The following is an 8,055-nucleotide window of genomic DNA, read 5'->3' as shown; positions in this document are numbered from 1 at the left end:
TTGTATAAACTTCTTTCTCCCCCCCCCCCCCCCCCTCACCAGATTGTATTAATGCTTGTATAACTCTTATTCATGTGTTCATTCGTTTTGTGTATCTGTTTAACAAGAAACGGATTGTCTAAATAAGCAAAAACTCTAAAAACCAGAGCTGCTTCTATAAGACAAAAGTGAAGTAAAACATGCGGGAGAGATTAAAACTCTGCCCTGGTCCAGTTGATATGATATTGTGATGCATCAGTGTATTGAATTGTGACGTATGTATCACAATGAAGTAGTGGGCATTTCCAGCCCCTAAAATGGGGACTGAATTTGTAAATATTTTAATTTGTGATCCCCACTTTCTCCCCACACGCTGAATTGTGGTGGAGGTTAATATACGTGATTTTGCCCACTGTGAGCACCTGACCTGAATGACAGGAAACCTCACGCCACTCCCAAAACATCACATGTTCTTGCTGCATTCAGTTCAATAAGCTCGTGCACGTTGATGTAATGACGCGTAAATGAACTCTGCCGCCCAAGTCCACCCCAGACTGATGTGTGATTGACAGTTTTCTGAGCCGTCTTGGGGTCATGACCTCCATCCACTGCTGACCTCTTATCTGTGTTTATGTCTGTGAGAGGAAGAACCGTGACAGGTTTTTTAATATTACCGCATGCCAGGTCATCAAATCACGTTACCGTCGTTTTTGCTATTTCTTATCGCAAGTTTGTATATTGAGCTATTTATAGCGGCCTTTTCTCTCGCAAACAAGCCTCGCTGTATTAGACATGCTCTTATGTGGTCAATGGATATATAACATGACATGTTACATAACATGAACTTCCAGATCTATTTTTATAAGGTTGACAAGTCTTTGCTATATAAACAAACCTTTCACTGTTTAAGAGACATTTTTTAAAGGGATAGGTGTGTCTTTGCAGTCTGGGCATGTAGATTGTTTTATTTATTTTTTTTGACTTGGAGTGATAGTTCACCCAAAAATGAAAATCTGTAAGACTTAATTTCATGGACCATAAAAGGATCATTTTTGAATATTATAAGCTTCTCTTTTTCCATACAGTGAAAGCATATTGTGACCAAGAGCTGTCAAGTTCAGAGAAGATGAAGAATTGGTGAATAACCATTCAAAAATGAAAATCTGTCATCATTTACTCACTCTTATGTTATTTCAAACTTGTATGACTTTCTTTCTTCTGCAGAACAGAAAAGAAGATATTTTGAAAAATGTTGGTAACCACCCAAATATCTTCTTTTACATTCCACGGAAGAAAGTCATACCAGTTTGGAACGACGTGAGGATAAGTAAATGATGATATATATATATATATATATATATATATAATTATTTTTATTTTTTTTTGCGTGTGTCTTTATATTGAGTGTTTATAATGCATTTATCAACTGTACAGCTTATGGTTATGATACATTAATTGTATGGTTTTTTTTGTCACTATATACTTTCACTTTATCAAAAACGGCTCCCAAATTCTTCAATTTAAGACGTCAGATCTGTTTGTAACACCATGATGGAGAGTAAATGATACGATTTTTCATTTTTAGGTGAACTATTTCTTTAAAAGGACATTACAACCTCTTTAACATCTAGTTTGCTATGCATCCCTTAAGGTCAGTCATTTTTTATCATGACGTCTGTAGTTCTTAAGACGGTTTTTATGACTGACATTTTTAAGACCCTAACACTTGTAAAAATCAGTGTGTACTCAGGAACATTTAAGTTTTTTTTCTTTCGTTTGGCTGACAACACACTGCATGTTTGTCTCTAAAATGCTGCCAGTAAAGCAAAACCTGCTTTACATCGATCTTAGGAACCACAGACAGCAGGAAAAATTATTTTTCATGTTTACATCTGTATCGTAAAGAGCATAGCAAACTTTGTGTTAAAGCAGGTGGTGTGCCACTTACAGTGTGCATGTAATAGATAAGATATGAAAAGAAAATGGACTAATTATAGCGTGCGATTTTCAATGTATATTATATTACTTTGAGATTTAAATATAGTTCACGTTAGCCTAATATATAAAAAGGATGTTAGGATGTTGATTTTTATTTCCTTTGCTTTTTAGAGCTCTAATGAAAAGAGTTAGTATTCACTTCTCTGAACTACTGAGCAATAATGTCAAACCTTTGTGAGAACTGGATAGAGTATTTTCTCCGTCAGACTCGCACGAACCTCCACATGATGATCATTTGAAGGGTTTGCACTTTCAGTAACAGCACAACCTTATCTGAGAACTCTAAAATGCTCTATGCCGACTCAAAGTTTTGTATAGCGATATAAAGCTAATTTGCTGTATTTCTAGTAAAACTAAGTCACATATCTGTTTCAAGATTTGCAAGAAAATTGCTGTATATTTCCAGGTACACGTCTGTATAAAGAGGTTATGGTGTGTCCCCTTATGATGTAAGGTGTGTGTGTTTTGGGTAATGTTTTCTTTTTTAGCTGGAAGATGTGATGTGCTGTGGTTGAGTAATAAAGGAAAGCTGTAAAGTTACAGTGGTATTTTTGACTAATAATTTTTGTTTTGGTTAAAGTTGAAGTCGTTTTCTAGAGTATTTTTATGTATGTCTATATAGTTTTAGTTATTTTTTATTTTTAGTTAGTTTAGTACATCGTTAACGAAATGTAAATGAGAAATGTTTAGAGAAATTAGCTGAAAAATAATGCAATAAAAAAATCGTATAACCTTTCTGCCTTGGGAATAAAACATTAAAAAGGTAATTGCGACTAAATTCAGACTTTTTTTCTTTCTCCGAATTGTGAGATATAAATGTAGAATTGCGAATATAATCTTTTTCTTTTTTTTAGTATACTGTGACAAGCTTCCACAGAAATTTTTTTTTTTAGTTTTAATATATTTAGTTTAATTTTAGTTAGATTTAGTTTTTAAATATAGTTTTAGTGTACGTTAACTATGATTATATCCCTGGTTCATTGCAGTGTTTTCGACTTGCATGTATAAATTTTGTTTTATATCATATATATTTTTATCATATAATTTAAAGAAGAAAAAAAGTTGTCCAAAACAGAATTTGTATGAAGTCAGTAGCTTGTTGCTAGCTATTCCTAATGCAAAGACCGTCTAGGAATCAACATCAGACATATGAGCGTTTTCACCCTGGTCAGAATCTGCGTCCCTACTCGCGTCCCTCACTAGATGGCAGAGCCCCTCTGTCTTCAGAATGATGCAACACTGCTCTCACTGGCAATCTACACACCACAGCCCACAGTCAATAAACCCGTTTGTGATTTTGCCCAGTAGCCCCTCACTGCAGAACACAAGATCCAGGGGGTGTGGTTGGATCTACATCTAGGGGGTGGAGATTGGTAGGTTTAGGGGGGGAGCTCTGGGAGATGGGTGGGTTTAGGAATCAGGGGGTGGAGACAGGTATAGGTATATGTAAGGTGGGAGGAGTTGGATCTGGATCCTACCACGCCCCCTGGATCTTGTGTTCTGCAGTGAGGACCATCTCGGTTTGAGGCTGTTAAAGATAAATAGTAATTTGATTAAACGACTCCCTTAAAATAAAATCTGTTCAAAGTTCCATCATGGAGTTTTTCTGTTACCTTGAACTATCCCAGCTTGATGTGCAGAGTCAACGGTATGCAAGTTGATCCTCACAAAGTGTAAAAATTGGTTTTGTGTCTGATTGCTTTGTTTGTTTGTTTGTTCATCCCTACCAGCTCGACACAGCAACAGAGGCCCAAAGAGACGTGAGTTTACATTGATTCAGTATTATTTAGCAGATGCTTTTATCCAAAGCAGCTAACAAATGTTTGAGTTTGAGGTGAGACTATTATGAACCTGTTTGAAAAGGCATTATTATTATTTTGTAAGGTTCAAAGGATTCAAATGAATTCTGTAACAGTCCATTTAATAATCATAATCCATTTAAATAATCTCCTCTGCTGCGGCTCTTAAATCTCATTTCTTATGCTAAGTGTGACATCAGTGAGCTATAGGAATAGTTTACTCAAAAATGTAAATTTACTCGCTTAAGATGTAGATTTGTTTCTTCATGGGAGCAGATTTGGATAAATTTAGTATTACATCACTTGCTCACCAGTGGATCCTCTGCAGTGAATGGGTGCCGTCAGAATGAGAGTCCAAACAGCTGATAAAAAACATCACGATAATTCACACCACTCCAGTCCATCAATTAACAACTTGTGAAGTGAAAAGCTGCATGTTTGTAAAAAAAAACAAGAAGAGTCTTAACTTTGATAAAGAATATCTCTTTGGTTTTGAGACTTTAGTCTTTGCGACTTCAGGGATCTTATCTATGCACAATCAGCTTGTAACACTCCAAAGAGAAAAGAAAACTTGAAATCGCATCATATGACCCCTCTAAGATGTTTTTAACAAGCTGTTTTCAAACTGTTCGTTCCAGCTAAAATATAAGTCCTCTATCCATAATATTGGTTTCTGCAGTGAAAAAAGTTGTCTCATCTAAATCAGGGGAGAAATATGCACAGATCAAGTGCCGGTTACAAGCAGAAACAGTTCTAAATGAATATGCCGGTGAATTTTCATGTGAGAGGACAACAGGGGATGGACTTTTTCATTGAAGGAAGCATTATTATGGCTTATGGACTTATAGCTTATGACAGTTTAAAGTTAAAATGCCTTGATGGATTTGTTTCTTACAAGCATGCAGCATTTCCCTTCACACGATGGACTGGAGTCGTGTGGATTATTGTGATGTTTTTATCAGCTTTTTGGACTCTCATTCTGACGGCACCCATTCACTGCAGAGGATCCATGTGAGAGAGCTGTGTACAGACTTTTCATTTTCTGCTAACCATTTTATTGACTTAAATTGCTACAATGTTGTGGTGTGGCCTGCTGGCTTTTATAGTGATTTGCCACATTTTGAGAGTTTTCGCACATAGGTTTTTCAATTTTGCAGGGTCTGTGCTAAAAACACTTTCTGGAGTGATTTGCCACTGACCTGCGTCCAATTTGTAGATGTCAAAGGATTCTACCTTTAAAGTGTGTAAAACTGCACTTCTTTCTTCTGTGGAGCACAAAAGCAGAAAAGCGTTGTGAACCAACACAATATTAGTGCCCACTGACTTCCATTGTACGGAAAAAAGACATTAATCAAAATATCATAATCTTCTTTTTTTTTTGTTCTACAGAAGAAAATAAGTCATACAGGTTTGGAACGACATGAGGGTGAGTAAATGATGAGATAATTTACATTTCTGGTTAAACCGTCTCTTTAAGACCAGCAAGGAATCCGCCAAGAATTTTTTTTTCGCTCTGTAGGATTCTTAAAGGGGTCATATGATGCTGCTAAAAAGAACATTATTTTGTGTATTTGGTGTAATGAAATGTGTTTGTGGTTTAAGGTTCAAAAAACACATTATTTTCCACATACTGTACATTATTGTTTCTCCTCTATGCCCCGCCTTTCTGAAACGTGTCGATTTTTACAAAGCTCATCAGTCTGAAAAAGCGAGGTGTGCTCTGATTGGCCAGCTATCCAGTGCGTTGTGATTGGTCGAATTCCTCAAGCGTGTGACGGAAACGTTACGTCCCTTATCATATTGTGATGCCTGTGGCAACCACATGTGACGACCCCGGGCTGGACTCCGCTTCGTCCACAGTGAAAGCAGATCCGGCGACCCACAGCGCAAAGTTGAAGTATTTCCTCAGCGACCAGCACGGATCAGCTCTAGGCATGACGAAGCAGATATCGTCCTCTTTTGGAAGGCCAAACAAAGTAGTTTCGCTTTCACAACGAAACACACAGCGCCTTCACGACATGGCGGTGGCAACAACAATACTACAGCGAGAATACAAATTACGCCTTCTTTCTTTGCGTGAACATTTGGGCGGCGTTATGCAAATCTTCCCACATAGTGAGGTAGACATGTGGGGGCGTGTTAGAACGAGCTGTTTTAGGTAGGTGTGGCTGACTCTTAACTTTTATAAAGAATATCTCTTTGGATTTGAGACTTTAGTCTTTGCAACTTTACAGATCTTCTTTATGCACCAAGAGCTTGTAACACTCTAAAGAGAAAGGAAAAATTTTAATCACATCATATGACCCCTTTAATGAAGATGTGAAATACATTTAATTCAAGTACTGATTTTGTCTCAGATATTACTCCTGAAACCAAATAAGACGCACACCAAACATACATGGAATTAATGTGGGTACAGATCCTTTGGTCTTGAACCAATTTGATGAGAAATATGTCAGTTCATATTGAGATGTGTATATAATTCATATGCACGTGAATCTTCTGCATCTGAAAAGCTTTCAGCGGGCGGACACACACACTGCGCTGTGCGTCTTAACGCAGGACTGCTCTTTTGGACCCGTGCCACGGTTGTCTGTCTCCGTCCGTTCACCCAACCACACCTACCCGTTGTATCCTCACCGAATTACAGCAGCGGCGTCCCGCACACCGGATCCCAACAGATTCCGTCGCGAAAGGGACATTGTGTCTGCGTGAGCGGGTGGAAGAACGCGGATCTACTGCGCTATAAACGCCCGGTGCGCACCGGACCCCATCTCAAAGACGCCCGTCTCGGACCGATATGTCACCCCGGTGCGCGTGATCACTTTGGATGGGTGGCAGGTGAAATTATCAGCTTTGTCCCGCATCCTGCGCCAGGAAGGAACGCATCACCTTGAGGATTTAAACGCACCGACACCCAACTTACCAGGTGAGCCGCTCAGTCATATTTTAGTTACAGATTTATAGAGTAAGAAATTAACTTTTTTTTTTTAAATTATTATTATTATTATTAAGGAAACGAATTTCAGGGGTTTTGCATTCATTATGTTTTGTAAGGATTTTATTTGCTGATTTAATCACAAACATTTAATATTAGCTCTGCAGAGGCGCCAAAACCATAATTATTGGCCTAACATATTAAGAATGACCGACAAAATACAAAAACAGAGGATGAATTAAGTTTTTTTTTTTTTGGCCCCAGACTATAAATATATGGAGCTCTTTGTCACTTTTGCAGGCATGTTTTTGTCTTGAGCCCTTGTTCATTTCTGACCATGATGCACATTTGATCTTGAAGAAGGTTCATCAATACATCAACTCTATTCATAAAATCCTGGAGGAGTATCTATATAGCATTAACATTTGGATTGTAAGAATCCTTTAAGAATCAAATCCAACTGGATAAACTGAAATTCCTCCAGGATTTTTTTGGGATTAAACATGTCTGTTGAATATGAACGCTCTACTTATTGTAATGGAATAGAGCATTAATAGATCAATGGTATAATGATGCCTTGCTATTAAGCAGTTAAAGGAAATCACATGGAAGCTAAGAGTTTGTGAAAGAAAATGGGATTTTCCTTACATTTCTTTTGATGAAGTCATTGGTTCTATTGGTGATGTAAAAGTCCTGGTGGGAAGCATGGGTTTCTGAAAGAACACAGTAAGTCCTTAAGATGGTTTAGTAAAATTATATTAATATGTACACACTAGTCAAGGAGAAATATATACTGGATATACTGTGTGTGTATATATATATATATATATATATATATTGGAATTGGAATATTGTCATTTGAAACCAATTTTTTTATTCTTGATTCTTAGTCTTATTGGATATTGTGTAATCTTTTTCAGAGCTTTATATGTCTTGTACTGGAATATTGTTTTGCTGCAGGACATTTAAAGGAAATCACATGGACAGTTCTTTTTGATTCTATTGGTGGTTTGTTTGTGTGATGTTTTATTTTGCTAGAAAAATCCAATTAGAATCCTTTAGAATTGCTTTGAAATAATGATGCAATTCTGTTCACATCCCTTTAGGAATTTTAACCAGGTGTAGCTTGTTGATAGGGCTTTTTTAAATCACTTTCAGGAGCATGTCTCATAGGTCATGCATGCAAGATCCATATCTTGCAAAATTGTTTAGTTTGTAATTCGCTCAAGTGCTGGGTGAGCGATCGGCTGCTTCGTGGCTTTCATTGGTTCATCGTTCTATTGTTGTGAATGCATGCACACTCCAGGCCTGCTGATGCTTCATAATTCTGCGGCTCTTGCT

This window comes from Sinocyclocheilus grahami, unplaced genomic scaffold (genome assembly GCF_001515645.1).
Source record: "Sinocyclocheilus grahami isolate Dianchi unplaced genomic scaffold, SAMN03320097.WGS_v1.1 scaffold263.1, whole genome shotgun sequence".
Lineage (NCBI taxonomy): Eukaryota > Metazoa > Chordata > Actinopteri > Cypriniformes > Cyprinidae > Sinocyclocheilus > Sinocyclocheilus grahami.
Note: the sequence above shows the minus strand (reverse complement) of the source record.